The following is an 18725-nucleotide window of genomic DNA, read 5'->3' as shown; positions in this document are numbered from 1 at the left end:
GTAGCTTCGGCATATTATGGTTTATCGGTATTGGAATTTAAGGTGGATTTAGGGAAGCTTGTATGAGATTTAGGAGTAGATATGAAATGTTCACGACGAGTTTGTCTGGATCCTACTAACCCATAACATAGCAAATCAAATGTTCAGAAAAATGTTACTGTGTTATTTTAATACAAGAGTGAATTGTCCTATTAGGTACCAGTGGCGTCATTTTAGGGCATAAAATATTTTTTTTTTTTTTTTGGTGGGTGGGTCTACATACTATTTAAATCTGTTAAATGTTAATGCTCTCTTGTTTTTAATGCATCTATAGACCGCCAAATTGTAGGATGCATTCATTGCATTCCATTTATAAGTGATGTGAAACAATTGTGCCGTCCTTCTATAGCATTATTTTTGGTAGCTATATCTTGGATTATTCTTGAACAGTTCCATAATTCTATTGCATATTTTGGGGGGGCTATCGACATTTTTTTTGGGGGGGGGGCTAAGCCTTCAATTGTCCCTATGATACTTATTACATAAATTCTAAAGACTAAACGATCACTTTTAAAATTAAAATTTATTATTGATCTGACTGAAATTTGACAATAGCCACTATTATTTTAAAAATCACAGAACGTATCTTCTGAAAGTAAAATTCGCCATGTTTTGCATATTGAATTAAGATAGAAACAACAAATGTGAGTACGACGCGATGTACTGTTACTCTTGACAATGGATCCCCAATGATTAAATAAAAGTTAAAAATAACTTATTATCAAACCAGTACTTAAGTACCTATATAATAATAATATGACCTAATACAAAATTAAAACAACAGCTACTTCGTATTTAATTTGTACCTATGTAATTGAACGTTAATATAACATGACCATTGGTTGTTTTATTAAATGTAGTGAAAACAGCAAATGATTAAAACATTTAAATGTAGGTAGGCACTAGGCACTTGTGTTTCAATTTTGAATGGTAATTAAAAAAAAACCATGAAATTGAAAAAAATGTATTTCTATATTTTATGAAAACCTATTGAAAAATATTATAACTGGACTCTGGAATAGATAGTAAATTCTTATCATTCAGTAATTTAATGACTTTTATTTAAAGTATTACCATATAGATACATACATAATTATAATTACTATTTAATTCAATATTAGTTATTGTGACTCTATTTAGAAGTTAGTCATTGGGTAAATAGTAAGGTAGTAGGTTAGGGGTACCTTATGGCTAATGGCTTAATTTTATTCAAAAACTAAACATCTATTAGTTGAAAAAATAGAGATAGACTACACTGCTACTGCTACATGGCTATTCTATCATAGTAAACTATAATGGCTCATTATGTGTTATATAACTTTGATCTACAGTCACTAAGTTTATCAACTTGGATCTTATTATTGTTATAATTTATTTCTTTGAAAAAGATAATGGACTCCACTGAGAATCTCTAGTTATACTTTTCTTGAAACTAAAAGTTACCTATTATAGTAGATATACCCATATCTATATAATATTACAATCGAGGCGTGTAGCAATTCAAAATAAAAACAGATTACTATTAACTGCTATTATCAGTTATCCCATTGACTTTTGTACTTAAAACTGAAACATTGTCCTGCTATTCATTTACATCGAGTTAGTATTTTCGAAAAACATTGAATGATAACTATGTAATCAAACGAATAAATATAATGAAATATAATTGTAAGCGTGTTATAACACAATATATAATATAATTTATATATAACGCGTACCTATAGAAATGTACATAATATATATATGTGTATTGTATACCAATAATTATGATAGTTATTTTAACAGTCGTCGTCACTTCAAGTAAACGAGTTCTCGACGACTAACATATACACAAATCGCCGAACACCTGAAAGCACGATCGTATAGGAATTAGGTAAGTTTACTATCTGAACATAATAACTAGGCATACAGTTACTGCCTGCCCAACTAGTAATTAGAGTCTAATTATTAAACTATTGTAGACTGTAATTATCCTACCGTTGCTGTGGGAGCAGACATTGTTTAATGTAATTTATAGATTAGTTTTAATTTTTTTATCAATATATATGTTACGGGCAAAGTGGAAAATTCGGGCAATGTATACAATGCCCGGGCATTGTACACAGTGACCGGGCATTGTATACAATGTCCGAGGTATATTGGGCAATGTAAATTGTGAAGTACTTATACAAATAATCTGCATAATATTATTTTACCTAATCAATGATATTATATACTAATAATTATTATACTCGTTTATATGATTATTTATAAAAGAGTATTAGAATTTTTTTTTAATTAATTAAATTTTAAATGTATTTAAAGGTAATGCAATAAAATATTATGTGCATAATGTTCAGTTATATGATATTATACATGAAGTTCATTTGTCAATTGGACATGGAGGTAGAAATAGAATGGAACACGAGATTAATAAAAAGTACAAAAATATAACTAGAGATGTAATAATGTTATACTTAAATAATTGCAAATCGTGTAAAAAGAAGGGAAGTACAGCTAAAAAAGGGTTGGTTGTAAAACCAATCATATCTTCTGAAATGAATTCTCGCTGTCAAATTGACTTGATCGGCATGCAAGCACAATCAGATGTCGATTATAAATTCATATTAGTTTATCATTATCATCTAACAAAATATATTATGCAGATTATTTGTATAAATACTTCACAATTTACATTGCCCAATATACCTCGGACATTGTATACAATGCCCGGTCACTGTGTACAATGCCCGGGCATTGTATACATTGCCCGAATTTTCCACTTTGCCCGTAACATATATAAGTATATGGCTTTGGCTTACATATATATATATATATGTAATTATTATATATTATTGTATATATATATAGTATACTTTTATAGTTTTTGGTTTAGAACTTAAGATTCTAGATTGACATTAATCCTAAATTAATTTCATTATTAACTGTTTGTAGTACTTATGCCTTATGCCTATCCGTACAAGATACAATCATATTTGACTTTAGTATAACTATAGCTTTACGCATTGGCAATTTGGCATGTTTTCTTATTTATTTTCGCGACATTTATTCTTATGTTTATCATAATATGAGTCATTTTCCATGTTAATTAGCTTAGGTGTATATATTTTTTTAATGAAAACTTCTTCTATTTTACTGGCATTGCAGTAATACACAAATCGCAATTTATAGTAATTAAATGATAATATTAAAGTTTTAAGTTAATTGTTTATGAAACCACACAAGGCATAACACTTAATTTATTTATTTCTGTTTATGCATTTCAGTTACTTAACTAATCACCACATTTCTTTCTTTACTGAATACCTACTTCAGACGGTTGAATGTTTGTTATGGGACATAGTTATAAATTAAAATTATGTTTTATGATATTTAATAATTATTATTTTTAAAGTTATAAAAGTAATTATATCACAAAAAAATGGGGAAGTCGCTCTACAGTGGAGTCTGTGGGTGCCGACTGTCAAATGTACCTCATCATTGAGTAGAGTAGGTCACTATAAAATGAATGTATTTTATTTGAATTCAATGATAATTGATAAACATTGCATACAAAAATTGATTCTGAGCTGTGACGGTCTATCAGCCAATATTTTAAAGGATTTTTTTTATTTTTTACCCGCTTCCCCCCACCCCAACAAAGTACCAACTAGATTCAATTTTCTACTGGAAACTACCCTAAATATTGTAAGACCAATACTTACATTAATCTCTCCGCTCTGAATCTAAATTTTTTAAATAATATGCAATTTAATTCAAGGAAAAATATAAATATGATAGCTGTATGAATATAAATTAAAAATTATAATTTTATGTATTTGTCTAATCTTTACTTCTTATTGTTCAATTTATTGCTATTCGCATGGTCAATATGGTCTCCAACAGATATTTAAAAATTTCAAGTGAAACAACTTTTAATGAGAAAAATTGTATACATTTTTAGTTATTTGTTTGTTTTCACAGTTAAAAATAGTTAAGGTAATTGAGGTCAATATAATTATTCCGATCCGGTATCTCGTATTTTTTTATAATTAGAAATAAATAAACTCAAGTACAACATATACGTATAATAAGGTGCCAAAGCAATATTTAAGTAGTGGACATTAGGGGCCCGAGTCCTCTCCCACTATTTTATGGCTAGCTTAATGTATATATTGCATTTTTAATTTAATTTAATAATAATAATTAATAATTACCAATATAAACGATAATTTTTAGACCTCTTGTGAACATTGCAGGTAATTAATAGTGGTACCTATAGTAGTACTGTATAGTAGCATTGTATTTAATTATGTGTCGTGAACAAATTATACTGAAATTATACATGTTACTAACCTATATGGCTACAGATAATGCTTTGATATTTATAATATATTAGGTAGTAATTACTAATTACACATTAGTAATACAATTTTTTTTAGCAGGTACTGTTTAAATAATTCTAAAACTTATCGATAAAGCTAACAAACTAAGATAACTATAATGGTTAATATTAGGAATCAGGAAGCAAAAAGAAACTAAGAAAAGTTCCACGACTATATTAATTGTACTCAGCCGCTGTCTCTCGAGCCCAAGAATTCCTGGCTCCTGAGTGAAATGTATTGTTTTTGATTGGTTTTTACTGTGATAATATATGCAAGCTTAAAATTAAAATTAGACATCCCGTGTTCGAGTTGGAACGGATCATGAATTTTGTTTTATAGACAAAACCAATTAATGTTATTGACTTTTCATACGATGAGACACAATATTAGTTCAACGAAATCAAACGTACAGACTGTTAATTATTACAGGTAGTTTAGTAAATTGCAACAATTGAGACAAATCCCGTTTAAAATATAAGATAACAACGTGTAACCTATGTAATTTATTATTTATGTAAGGCATATCATACATTTATATATTATACTTAATTATATAAAAAATACAAGCGACTACAGAAGCTACAACGTTTGATTGTATTTGTAACGCCTAACTATTCCCTAAGTCATATATATAATACTTTAAAACCATAGCTGTACCTACCTATTATACTATTGAGATTATTTAATTACTTTTTTATGGAATCCTGTATACTTCCGTTTCAATAAAAATTTTAATATTTCCGTGTCATGTTCACCTGCACATGTTCGGCGGGTATTATAAAAATGAGTTGGTACATTGGTACCCACCCACCTACTTACGGAAAAGTATAAGTTTTCGAACTTACTACTCGCCGTGGCGGACCCCATTTAAATCACTCGTCGAGCCTGCCAGTTTGCAAACAAGTATATCAGGTACATAAACATAATATTATTAATTATTATTTATTATACAGGGCGGGTCTGTACAAGAAACATTTTCCTTTTTATCAACCATCGGACTATCGGAGTAAAATATTAAATAAACGACCGCGGATCCACTAGGCATATTATATTGATGCCTAATACCTCACTGTACCTGGCCGCATTTTAAAATATTAAAATATTTTTATATTATATGATATGCCATAAACTTAATGATTTCGCATACCTTATACCGGATTAAAAAAGTGAACTACAAACAACAAGCTTGATTTAATGGTTTAACACATTGATCATCAACATTTACCATTTAAAATACTAAGTTTTACTTATTTGTACATTTTTTAATATTTAGACGATATGCATGGGACACATAGAAAACCTTCACACAGCTGTTTTTGTATATTTTAATGGTAAATGTTTACTAATATAATATTTTGGATAGATATTTTTACATAAAAAGTATAGTTTTCATAAATCCTTTCAAAATCCATTTTTTTTTTTAGAAGTTTGTCTATTTTTGTGTATGCACAATTTTGGATTCTGAGCGAAGCGACGAACGTATTGATTTTACTATAATGTGTGTGTGTGTATTTTTTTTATGCCTAAATACACTTTTTCTACTAGAAAATATGTGAACAACTTCAATGAAGATTTCTGGTGGTAAATATTGGATCTAGTTGGTACTTTTGAGAAGTCAAAATTGAAAATTCTTATCAGGTTCTTTTTACGTATAAGTTCATGTATTTATATGGTTGTCATTTGATAGCAAAAAGGCGATTTTATGCATTTCGCTTTTTCATACAATTACAATAACACGATCAAATGGTAGTTTGTTTCACTGTGTTCTAATAGTATACTATTATTAGTAAACATAAATACCGTTTATTACATACTTTGTAGAAATAATAGAGTCATATATATTTATAACTATACAAATACTAAGTAGACGCGTTTTACTGCAGAACGTCGATGGACGAAAAGTATAACGACCAACGGTTTGGCTCTTGTTCGATGACATAGCTTTTAAATAAATACATAAAACCTAGTATATGGTTCATAATGTGATACCAATATACAACAAATATATATATATATATTTATAAATGCATTCACTGTATACAGTAGGCGTATTAAATAAATAAATATGAGAATGTGTTACGTAAAATTAAAAACAACGAGTCAATTTCGTGAGAGTCACAGACACTGAGATAACTGAAATATCAAAAACTGGATGACGTGTGGTAAATCCTACATTATGTCATTATTATTCTGATTGTACGAATTACATCTACAATAAACTGCGTACAAGATTAAATATTTGTATAATAATAAATTTATATGTATCGTGTCTTATTACCTAAATAATACTAGTATAGTATTCACATAACTCATATTGGTGGAATACTGGTATAGATATTGCTTTGCATTCACAATATTCTCGTAGTAATAACGATTGTTTAAACCATCTCGCGAGGGCTTGTGTGAAATCAGAAGTATAATTACCCACCCTGCAGACGCCCGAAAAGGTACTGCGGGTGCTGGTACCCCTTACCTCGCCTCTCTAAATACTCACCCAGAGGGGCGGCTTCACTTCTCCTATCTTCTCAACTTTTGCTTCTCTGAACACCCACCTGCGACATATATGCGATTCGCTCATTGTAGATAAAAATAAATAAACAGGGCTTGCGCAGAAACTACTCGGGGGGAACCCAACCCTCATAACCACTCCCCCCCCCAACACTTGTTTGCGTCAACAATAATTGCTACCTACGCAATTTTGAGTGTTTGTGCCCACGCGACGACGTTGTCTCGCACTCACGAGTATAATAAAGATCGCACTATTTCGTCGTCGCCCTTACGCAGTCAGACTCATATTATAATATTTTGTGCGCCTCGATCAAAAAGCAGAGCAGCGATGGTTAAATATTTTTTAATATAATATAATATTATATATTGTTGTTGTTAAAATATAAACGTGAAAAAACCTTAACCCGAAGTTCAGCGGATCCGTTCGCGAGCCGCGAGCACAATGTATAATTGATGTTAATGAACCCTAATTTGTTATTATTCGCCGACTCGGCGAGGCCTCATCCAGCGCGCGCGGCCCGGGCAGTCTCTTAATATATTATTTATTACTGTATTATAATATTTATTTATAATATGATAATGCGCTCTTATGTGTGCCAGTGTGCATACCTCTATAATAGATAAGACATAAATCGTTGAGGATCTCAGCTATATTTGTATATACATGTATACATACTCGGTACGCTGCGTCGGTGAGATATTTTTATTTGCGGTCGTCGTGTCGTTTTTTTTTTTTTCATCTCCAAGAACTATTATAATATTATTATTATTATATTATTGCGCGCGTCGTCGTAAATTCCGTGTCGATATGGTACCTACCTATACGATATTCTGCTGCAGGTTAAAGGTGCGGCGCCGACCAACACGAGTCACGTATCATACCTATACGCAGGTATTTGCGATATATTATTAATTATTATTTACGTTACGCGTACCTATATGGCTGTATATCATGCATGGGTATATGTGGGTAAACGTAGATAAATGTAAATACTGAACGCACACACACACTTATCGCAAACGAAAACGACGCGGACATTATGATATATATAGGTGGCATAAATGAACTATACAGTCGTCGTATGTACAATGGCATTTCGTACGTGTTATGTACTTAGACAATGGTATTAATGGCAATACTATATTGCGTATATTATACACCTTTGCGCGTGTACACACTATTATAACGTTGTATTAAACCGCACTGTGCATCTTCGAGGGCTCGAAATGGAACGCCTACGTGAGTAAATTTTAATATTCGCTGCACATCCGTATAGGGTACATCACCATGTCTCCCCGCGGTCCGACTGGTATAGAATGTGTAGAGCCGTCAGGAGTGGCGTATACAGCAGAAGTCGCATATATATATATATATAGGTTATGTAAGCCATGTAACCGCGTTGTCCACACATGACCGCGGTATAGGGTGTTAAATCTTTTATTTGTGTAGGTACATGGTATCATTTGCCTAGTTAAATTATGTTGGAAATTGAGATGAACGGGTTATATACTTAGCGACTTCTTAGGCCCATTTTCACCCATACGCGATCGCCTTAAAAATCCTTATACGTGATCTCGCGGAGACCTGAATTTCGTTTTCAAAAAATAGCCCCGGTATTAGAAATTGAATCGTTTATACGTATATATTATACAGCAGTTGAGTTCGAAACATTTGTTGGTAAAATGCCAGTGTATAAAAGCCAACTCAAACTTTAGTCAACAGACATTTTAAGATAATAGCTATTTACCAACAAATTTTATATTTTAATCCCAATAAATTGTGATTTGATCACTTCATTCTTTTGTAGAAGGCTTTTTTAAAATGTTTTGTATATAGAATATCTTATACTCCGCCAATAACGTCTGCGCTGCACGCTTGTGATAAATATTATTTTATTTAAAATTACTATATGATGGCTAAAATTGTGGTAGATCCTACTATTTTCATAAGTTCTGAAAATATACAATACAATTTAAAAAAAGCTTGAGTGGTTAATCTCATCATCACTACAAGAAGACAACCAATCATAAATCAAAATGTTCATTGTTCATATATAAATATGAATTGGATTCTCGTGACTCTTTACAGAATCTTCTACTTTTATTACCATTCGATATTTCATATTTTCGGTTTCAACAATAGTACATCATTCGGGAACGGAATCCGTGAATCGTCTCACATTTTCAGTGAAATGATGGATCGAGGATGATTTTAAGGAACAACGCAGGTGGAATCAGCAAACTTTTTATAGAACCGGTATACATTTTAGAGTTAAATACTACTTTTTTAAATCTGGAAGCGACCGAAAACATTAAATCATGCGTGTTTAATTTTAAACGCGAATCGTAGCACGTCATGATTCCCAGTAAACTTTCATGATCGTGAGATAATATCGAGATGAGAGATTGGATTGTCTATTCAATATTCTTTTTGGAGTCTTGGGCGAGAGTAGTATTTATACTCGTATTGTAAATAGCTTTGGTGAAAACAATTATTAATATAAAGATACCTTATTTGAGTATCTGCACAACAAGACTCATCGTACCTGCAGTAAGGATGTAAGATATTTATTTCGATAATACTGCAGATGTATCATATATTCATATTGTCATATGTAGAAGCGATCGCTTCACTTCTTAAATTTTAATGACTGAAAAGTTGCTGTATCTGGGTGGGTGCTAGGATAACATTTTTAGAGTTTGGCACCACTGCCATGGATCCGGGATCCCTCTATATACATATTAATATATTATACAAAGATTATAGGTACCAATATATTACATAGAATACCGCATTAGGTCGTAAACCATAAACGTTTATCTTGTACATTATATACCATGTATTATACATTTATTTGGTTCCCTTACGATATTCACACGTAGTAATTGATTTCAAAACCATGTCCACGATAATGCTGATGAACTTTGGTTGTACCACGGCAATTACCCCGCCAATCAACAAAACACGTGTATGCATAATATTATTTTCGATATCACGTGGTAATGGCCACGTGCGCGCACGCGTATAAATGACATCCACATGAATCTGTTAAAACGCGTACGAAATTCGAAATTTTGCCACTTGACAAAATGAACCGAATGCCGATCATTGTTTTAATGTTTTTTTTATCGCGTCGTGTGTATGATATTACATATTTGATATTTACTTAGATAATAATATGTTATAAAGTGCAAGGCGTAGGCACCTATATATACATAATATTATGTATAGGTACCTACTCAGTTAAAATTCGCACAAGCGTATTTAAGGTGAACGGACAACAATGAGGTATTTCAGTTTTTTTAAAAATGTATGAAAATCATAATTTAGTCGTCAGGTACACGTGCAAGAATGGCCGACTAACTGCTTTCGAAGTTCATGAATTATGATTAAAATTTATTGAAGGTTGAAGTATATTACGTAACGTAAGCATATTTTTTTATTTCAAATATTTTAACTTGTTAGGTGCAACAACCAACATATTATAAATATATGTGTACATTGTACAATTATATTATATTATTACAATAGGTTACACAATCGTTTGAACAGTATTCTACACGTCTACCGCCAAATGGAAACACATTTCAAAATGTTATACCTAACAACTTTATTTTTTATCGAACAATTTATCAATAATATCTTAAAAATTATGACATTGTATTTTTGTATCATATAGACGTTTCATGAATTGCAGTTATAAATGAAAATACAACAAAATAAATACGTAATACGTATATAATGCACATATATACCTAACATAGGCTGCCTACACTTATTATAATACCTTAGTTCCAATTGGTAATTGGACTAGTGAATCTTTTTTGTCTGTTTTGGATTTTATAATTTATGTGTAGTTATATGTTATATAAGTTGAGCAGTAGGTTTTTTTATTTTTTTTTTTTAAGACGTTTATTTTATGAATATTTACAATCTGTACAAGGGGGGCGCAATAAGTAAAAGGTATAAGATAAGATGTAAAAGGGACAGAGAATGACATGAAGGTAAAGCAGTAGGTTTATAGTTTAATATATATGAGTACATTATACATTTATACACACTTCGGGCCATAAGATTTCGCACTTTTCCCGAGTGGCCAGCACATCATAATAATATGTATTTTATTCATGTATAACAATACACAGGTACCCCAACCCCATACGTCTTTGCGGCGTCTGAAGTCTGAGTCATCTGTATTATAGTATTTATAGTCACACATCACGCGTGCTGCTGCGGCAAAATGTACATAATATGATTCGAGTCCGATGATCATTTTCGAACACAAACCAAAGGTCATCGTACGACAAGCATAAGGTTTTATTACGGTCCACATACAACAATAAGATATATATTACATATAATTGTCAACATTAAAAACCAGATAATTCCGGCGTTAATATGTGACGTGCAGTGTACAGGACGAGGATGACAGGACATATAAGAATGAATCCGTATAATATAATAGATAAATAGTATTACTATTAATAAAATCCGTGCTTGCTCCATACATCAAGCGGTAGCATAAAGTGTGTGTAGTGAGTGTGTGCACAACATTCTATAGTATAATCATACTATATACTACAGCATACTGTGTAAATAAACGATAAAACGTATATTATAGGAGATGCTGTCTCAGTGGACCACTGGTGAATACGCGAACTATGATAAATTATTTCTTTACGCAACATTAAATTTCTGATGAAAATTCGCGGTTCGAGTGATATACCTGAATACATCGATGACGATGGACAGGTTCGTTATGAAGTTTCGAAAAAAAATAAATCTTCTGCAGGAATACTACCTTACCTTATCCATTGGTTTTTTGTCCTGATATTTCATCCTGTTCATTGAACGGTATACTTACGGGCTACGACCTAAGTCTCCACTTTGTATTTCGTCTAAAGCAGAAATTCTCAATCTTTTTTTTTCAAGTACGTACCACTCACGAAGTCATGTGTATTATGGATTAATGTCTAAAAATATAACTATTGACAATTTTAAAACATTTTTAACAATAATAATTTAGGCACATTTAACATTTTATTATATTTTATTAAATAGGTACACAAAACAAAAAAATGTTTTAGATTTGTTACAAACATTAGTAAATGTTTAATTTTTAGTTTACCACCGCCGCACAGCCTTCTGCGAACCGCCATATAGCCTGCTACTTATATCACCGGTGGTACGCGTACCACGGTTTGAGAACTGCTGGTCTAAAGTATTTACCTACTATATGTACTGATAATGCAAGTGGTAAGTAAAGAACAGGATTTTGGACACCCGCATTTACAATTTGTATGGTTAATTTACTAATGCACTATTCACAATGTAAACTCAGTGTAATTTAATAATTTTTGTGAAGGCATTTTTTTTTTTATACCGGATAATTTGCCCGATCATTCATGGCTTTATAAATATCCAGCTCTATGCATAGTTATAACTTATAGCTTATGAGTCACGACTAAACATGAATTTAAAAAAAGAACTATAACATAAGCTAATTACAGTAGTTTTAACAACCATAGGTACAATTCGTCGACATTATACGTTAACTTAATTTAATATTTAATATTACAACACTTAAGACAATTCGATTACATAGTTCAGTAAACAATAACGGTAAACTCTAATTTATAATCATAAACTTTTTTAAATGAAAATAATAATACTGTTTTTAAGTGTACATTTACTGTATGTATTTCTACTAGGACTACAGACTGAGTGATTCCATCTTGCGCTAAACAGTTTTTGCTATGTCGTAAATGTCTAAGACAAAGACAACACTTGCGGGTTTGGCGTCCTCTTAAGACAGTAAGATTGTGGAAATGTTTGAGATAAATTGAATAATTGTGAAATATGTAAGAGGAGTATGAGTTTATGACAAAATATGTAAAATCAAATACAGCTCATTTTATCAAAAATCTTGTGAAACGAATTTGTCACTTGCCAAAATTAGTTTATTATGTCATAGTGAAAATATGTATTAACATATAAATCCGAGCCTTGGTAATTATTATACTTTGGAAGTTGGAATATATATAATGTATATACTTATAATATATACTAATGAAAAGTAAGACACTCATTTTGTTTTGTAGTTCGGTAATACAATTTATAAAAAAAATTCCCTGTAGAAAATCCGCTATACTAAACGTCTCTAGTTACCCCCTCTGGGACCAAATTTTCCAGAGAATATATCGCTTGTCAGTCTGATTGTCTGAAGTATTTTACTATATATACTATATAGTATAGTCAATAATGGCCATTCATCATATGTAGTAAGACAAAGACAAATACAAATTACAATTGGATATCTACTATATACGAACACCAAAATCGATTTCATATAGTATTTCAAACGAAAAAATAAACCAACTGATGTGAAAGTCGTGAACCGTGAAACAGCAAAAGAAAAATTAAATAAAAACTAAATGGTAGATTACAACTTTGGAAAATATTACATCATACGCTATTCATACAGATTATGTCAGTTTACTATTATATATTTCTATTTTCCGTATGGTCGTTTGGCGATCACTCAGAGCAAATCGAGCAATATTAGCAATCGAGTCCGATTAATCATATTTCACTCCATCGATCAGAATATATTTAGAAAATCTCAAAAATACATTTTCGTACATATTTTGTTCACGGTGAACAGTTTTACCGCAATGTAGTAAGATTTATTTTTAATCGACAGCAAATTATAACATTGATTCAATCTTAGCACAGAACAATATTATTAGGTAATTTAAATATTTCAAGAGAGTATCAAAAATATACATAACTAATATGGATTATACGTAATCAATGATTTATACCAACCACTAAAAAGTCCCTTTAAATCTGTTGAACATAAATGCATTTCTTACAAAAAAAACCTCGAACATTTATCACTTCTGCGTAGTAAATACTTGTAATAATCGGAAAATAATGATGAGATATCATCGTAATTATATTATTGAAAACGATGAATCGCAGCAGCTCAGAAATTCGCAACTGGTCGATAAAATAAATTGATACTTCAATCAGTCAACCATTATTTTTTGCCAGCGTATAATATATATAGCAGAAGCGTCACAAGTCAAGATTTATTTGTACAAGACGAGAATAATACAAGTTATAACCATTTTCATTTTTAAACGACATTCGAATATAATAGTCTTAAAGTTTAGACTGCAGCTATGTTGAAATAAATAATCCGAAATCCAAATGTATTTATAATAATATCGGAGAAGAAATGTATAATTCATTAAATTAAAACAAAAATTAAGTAACTGCAGGATAGCTGTTTATTATACTTAAAAACGCGTATTCTCGAATTTCTAGCATATTACATTACCGTTCATTATGCGTTTTATTAATATACACACATACCTAATGAACCTAAATTAATTTTTTTCGATGTAATTATTCAATTCGATAGTGACTTATCGTATACTATTTTAAACTACGCACTTTTGAACTATGCGTAATTATTTCTATACGGTTTTTTTTTTGTACTGGAGTATATCAAAACATAATTATTAGAATATACATTCATGCATCAAAAAACATGTCATATCATATTGAAATTACGCGTAACACACATTCGAAGTTTATATACATTTAAAATCAAACTAGGTTTAATAAAAATTAAAAAATAACATTACAACAAATGTAATGTTTATTGATTACTGCTGCAGTTAAATTTGCCAAATAAATCAGAAGAAGATTATTTTATCTACATATCGGTTAGATATTTATAAAAGTAAAAAAATCTTTCAAATACCCGAAGACAGACCTAAATTAAGACTGTAACTACGTGAAGTGTGAAGACTGAAGAGTGAAACTTGAGAGTATACAAACAAACAGACAAAAATTACTGAAATCATACTTAGTATGTTCATCGAAATATCAATTGGTGATGCATACTGTATATGCAGACAGTAAACTAATTTGGCAAAAATTGAACGGTATCATAGGATATATAATAGTGAAAATTAATCAACGGTGTGAATATATATATATATTTAAATATAGGGAAAATGGGACGTAGGTTGAATTAACATAAATACATATACTATATGGTGACAATAGGTAATTGTTAAATAAGTACCAATGAACACACGTGTAGTCGTGCAGTCTAATTACAATATAGACATTATACACCTCATCGTATGTAAAGCATATTACTTATTCACTCATATATAATTATTATAATTTAAAATACAATTTTAATATCAAACTGTCAAATATTAGGTATAATAGCACATCAAATAAGAAAAATAAATTTGATCGAAATCGATAATAATACGTCTCAAACAAAAACAAAAAACTCGTCTGAGAGTAATAAATTTTTTGGTGTTTTTATTTACAGAATAAATCACGGTGACTGGTGAGTACAGGTCGTTCAGTAATTTTATTCGCAGTCTCTGATACAGTGCTAAGTCCGCCAGACAAATGTATCCTAGTGCATTGAGCTGTGTATTACAATATTATGCAGACGAGTATAGTGTGCGAGTGTAGAATTTCAATTGTAACTGAAAAAAAGGGAAAATCTCGTGCATTATATTATATTAAATTGAACAAATCTGCATGTGCTATGAGAATAATAATTGTGTTCCTCGAACTCTAATCGTTGTCAACTATTATACCTAACATTATTATATAATATTATCACGAAGTTATGACGTTATTTGTGAATAACATAAAATATATTATTATAATAACGGCAGAGTCGTTGTATACAGGATGATTCACCAAGACAGCATATCTCTCCCTTTCATTCTTCAATGATACAATTACTCAAAATATGATTTATGGGGCTTTTAAACATAGGAATATACTTAAAGGTGATATTTTTCAAATTCTTGAGATTTCAAGGACTTAAGGAGTGTCCTGTGGAAATAAAAACTTCTGTTTATTAAATTACAACCCTCCTTTGCGGAAAACTATTTGGGAGATAATATTATTCTGAAAATGTTGACACATCAGAATCAAAATTCGAGTAAGTAGTTTCTGAGTATAATACTAATATTTAAGAATATTGAATAATAGGAGAATAGGACCATTGAAATTGGTTTGGATTTGGAAGACTGAACTTCCGGGGCTATAATTTTTTGAAGAATTTAGTTATTCATGTTGATACTTTGATAGGTTAATATAAATTAAACAACCAACATTAATCATTTTTAAAGTCTAAGTATAATAAATACTAGGTCCAATATAACATGTTTATTTTATATCTTTGAAAAAACCATTTTTAAGGAATATTATGTTTATAGATAAACATTTTAATAACTGGTAAATTATATTTGTTCAAATTTTGAATTAGATTCATCACATTTTTCCAAAAAATGATCCCCTTAATAATTTATAGTAAAAAAGAGGTGGAAATTGTTATTTGAAAAATAGGAGGTTGTGTTGTCACAGAACTCAATAGCAAAACAAATAATGCGTAGCCAACCTGACGCCTGCAGTATAGCGGTGAAAAAAATTGTACTCGGAATTTCGCGGTTCGGCGGGCGCCAGAAAGTCTACTGCGCAGTAGACGTGTGTAATGTGCACACTTGGAATTTTTATGTTAGTACGTTATCGTAAAATGTTCGGCACGTTACACCGTTGGCATCAGAGAAGAATGTATATTTACTATGCGCGAGACCGATAAACACAGACGGTATATAATAATATATATATTACATTGCACTGAAGTCTTATATTATGTATTACGATGACGTGTACAGTATATATCTATATAGGTACTACTATAGGTTAGGGAATATCGTTAAGATCTGATGACTTTGATTGTCTACCAAAAATGTGGGCAAAATGTTCAACTACTTTCGAACAAACTTTGTTGCGATTCGTTTGACTGAAAACTTAATATTCATAAATGTATTCTGTCTGTCCGAATACTTGTGAATTAATTGAAAAAGATATCTGATGTGAGACATATCTAAGACAAAAACACACACTTAAAGTCGAGCTCGAAAGGAAATTTAATTGGTGAACAAAATATATTAGAAAATTGAATGACTGGCATGATACATCGAATATACAAATCGTTAAAACTGTAATCTATAAAATATTGAAATATGTATACCATGTACATTTTTTATTATTATTTATTTTAAATAACTTGGGTCCTTTTGATGTTGGATTGGAGGTTGGAACAGTGATTCTCAACCATTTATGTTTCATGCTACCCTTAGTCATATGATAATTACGCTAGTGAACCACTCGAAATACGAGTCATATGTTTATTTGAAGAACGTTCTTAAAAAAATTCGAATCAGACGATTTGAGATCGTTAATAAATGGATTCAAAAGAACAGTATTGTTTAGTAATGGCAGTAGATTATAACTCTGGAAATTTGCCTCGGAAGTTGAACATGTCCTGTCGCTGGACTGCTGATGTTGGACACTGAAGCAGGGCCGAAGCCTGAAGCGACAGTATAGAACATTCTAGTCGAATAGAGACAGATGGAACTATTGGAGGTAGCCGTTAATTTTTACTTAACCATATATGAACATTGCCGTTTGGACGTAAAAAAAGCGAACCGTCGCCTGCAGCAGATGTGAAACATCAAGGTTGTATTTAAATGTAAAATAAGTTTAGAAACCGAGAATTTAGCACCATTTAATTCTTCGGTAAACTTTTTTTTTTTTAATTACCATTTAATAATAGGTAGTTAATAAACTAATATATTAATTATTCTCGAGACAAAAGTTTTAAAATCTATTTAATTGTTTATATTGTTAGTTTGGCAGCTACATAATATTATATCTTATTTTTTTCCGTGTATATTATGAATAATTTATTATATTCTAAAAGTTATTGCACACTTTCCTTATGTTATGCAATAATATATTATTAATATTAATATAATATACTGTCTATGATCATGTCGAATATCTTTGTTCTTGCCGTACAGAATATACATCGGCCGAAGTCGAGGTTCGTTCACCGTCCGCCAAATCGATCGCGAGCACCGATTTTTCGACAATCTAAGAAACAGCTTGACCTGCAAAATCGCGTTGGCAAGTCGCGGTGATTTTGGAGGGTCCAAAGGAACCAGGTGATACAGTTCAATACCGAACATCACAGGGCGGCTTACTTAGGTGCGAGTTTCGATTGAGACTTCCGAGGTTAAAAACAGCAGCGAATTAACTTCATGAGCAGAGACGCAGCAGTGTGTGGAAAAGGATTTAGAGATTCGTCCAACGATTACCTAGTTTGTTGCTCTTGATATAGGTATCAATCAAAAAAAAAAAAATGGACACATTCTCAATCGGATACCACCGAGTCGATTTGTAAGCTGAACGTTAGTTGAAATAAAAAGTTATACCTATAGCGATTACACGATTGTTATACTGCAAATTCTACATTATGATTTATAATATTTGTGTTGATTAAACCTGTTGGTGTGTTATCTATTTAATTGGTTTTTTTTTGATATATAATTATTATATTATTGCTTATATTAACACGACGCAAACAACTAACTATAAAGTATAAACTTATATACAAGTATACAAACGTTGACACCCACAACGAATAAATTATAATCTAGTCAATGGTACTCAAGACGAGAATTGTACATGTAATTCACGGTAAATACACACAAAATAACAACACACGAATCTTCAGTAAACTTCAAAAATGTAAAAAAAAATTTTAATATAGAAGAAAATCGTTGTTTTAAAAGGTCCGATGTGTAATTTAAGTCACCAGCTCTTCACCGCTATCCGTAATAATATCATCCGACGTCAACTGTCTCATGCTGCTAAAACAAAAATAAAAAATTAACGTTGAAATTAGGGCACGA

At 30.9% G+C, this 18725-nt stretch overlaps 1 long non-coding RNA gene across 1 annotated transcript; it reads left to right on the top strand.

Annotated features, from left to right (window-relative positions):
* Positions 1 to 1638: 1638 nt before the first annotated feature.
* On the top strand, positions 1639 to 18175 carry LOC111036264. The gene is made up of 2 exons (XR_002604752.1): positions 1639 to 1912; positions 17832 to 18175. It is a non-coding gene; the product is annotated as an uncharacterized LOC111036264 (long non-coding RNA).
* Positions 18176 to 18725: the final 550 nt, after the last annotated feature.

This window comes from Myzus persicae, unplaced genomic scaffold, assembly GCF_001856785.1.
Source record: "Myzus persicae strain clone G006 unplaced genomic scaffold, MPER_G0061.0, whole genome shotgun sequence".
NCBI lineage: Eukaryota > Metazoa > Arthropoda > Insecta > Hemiptera > Aphididae > Myzus > Myzus persicae.
This window is presented reverse-complemented; position numbering and strand designations above follow the sequence as displayed.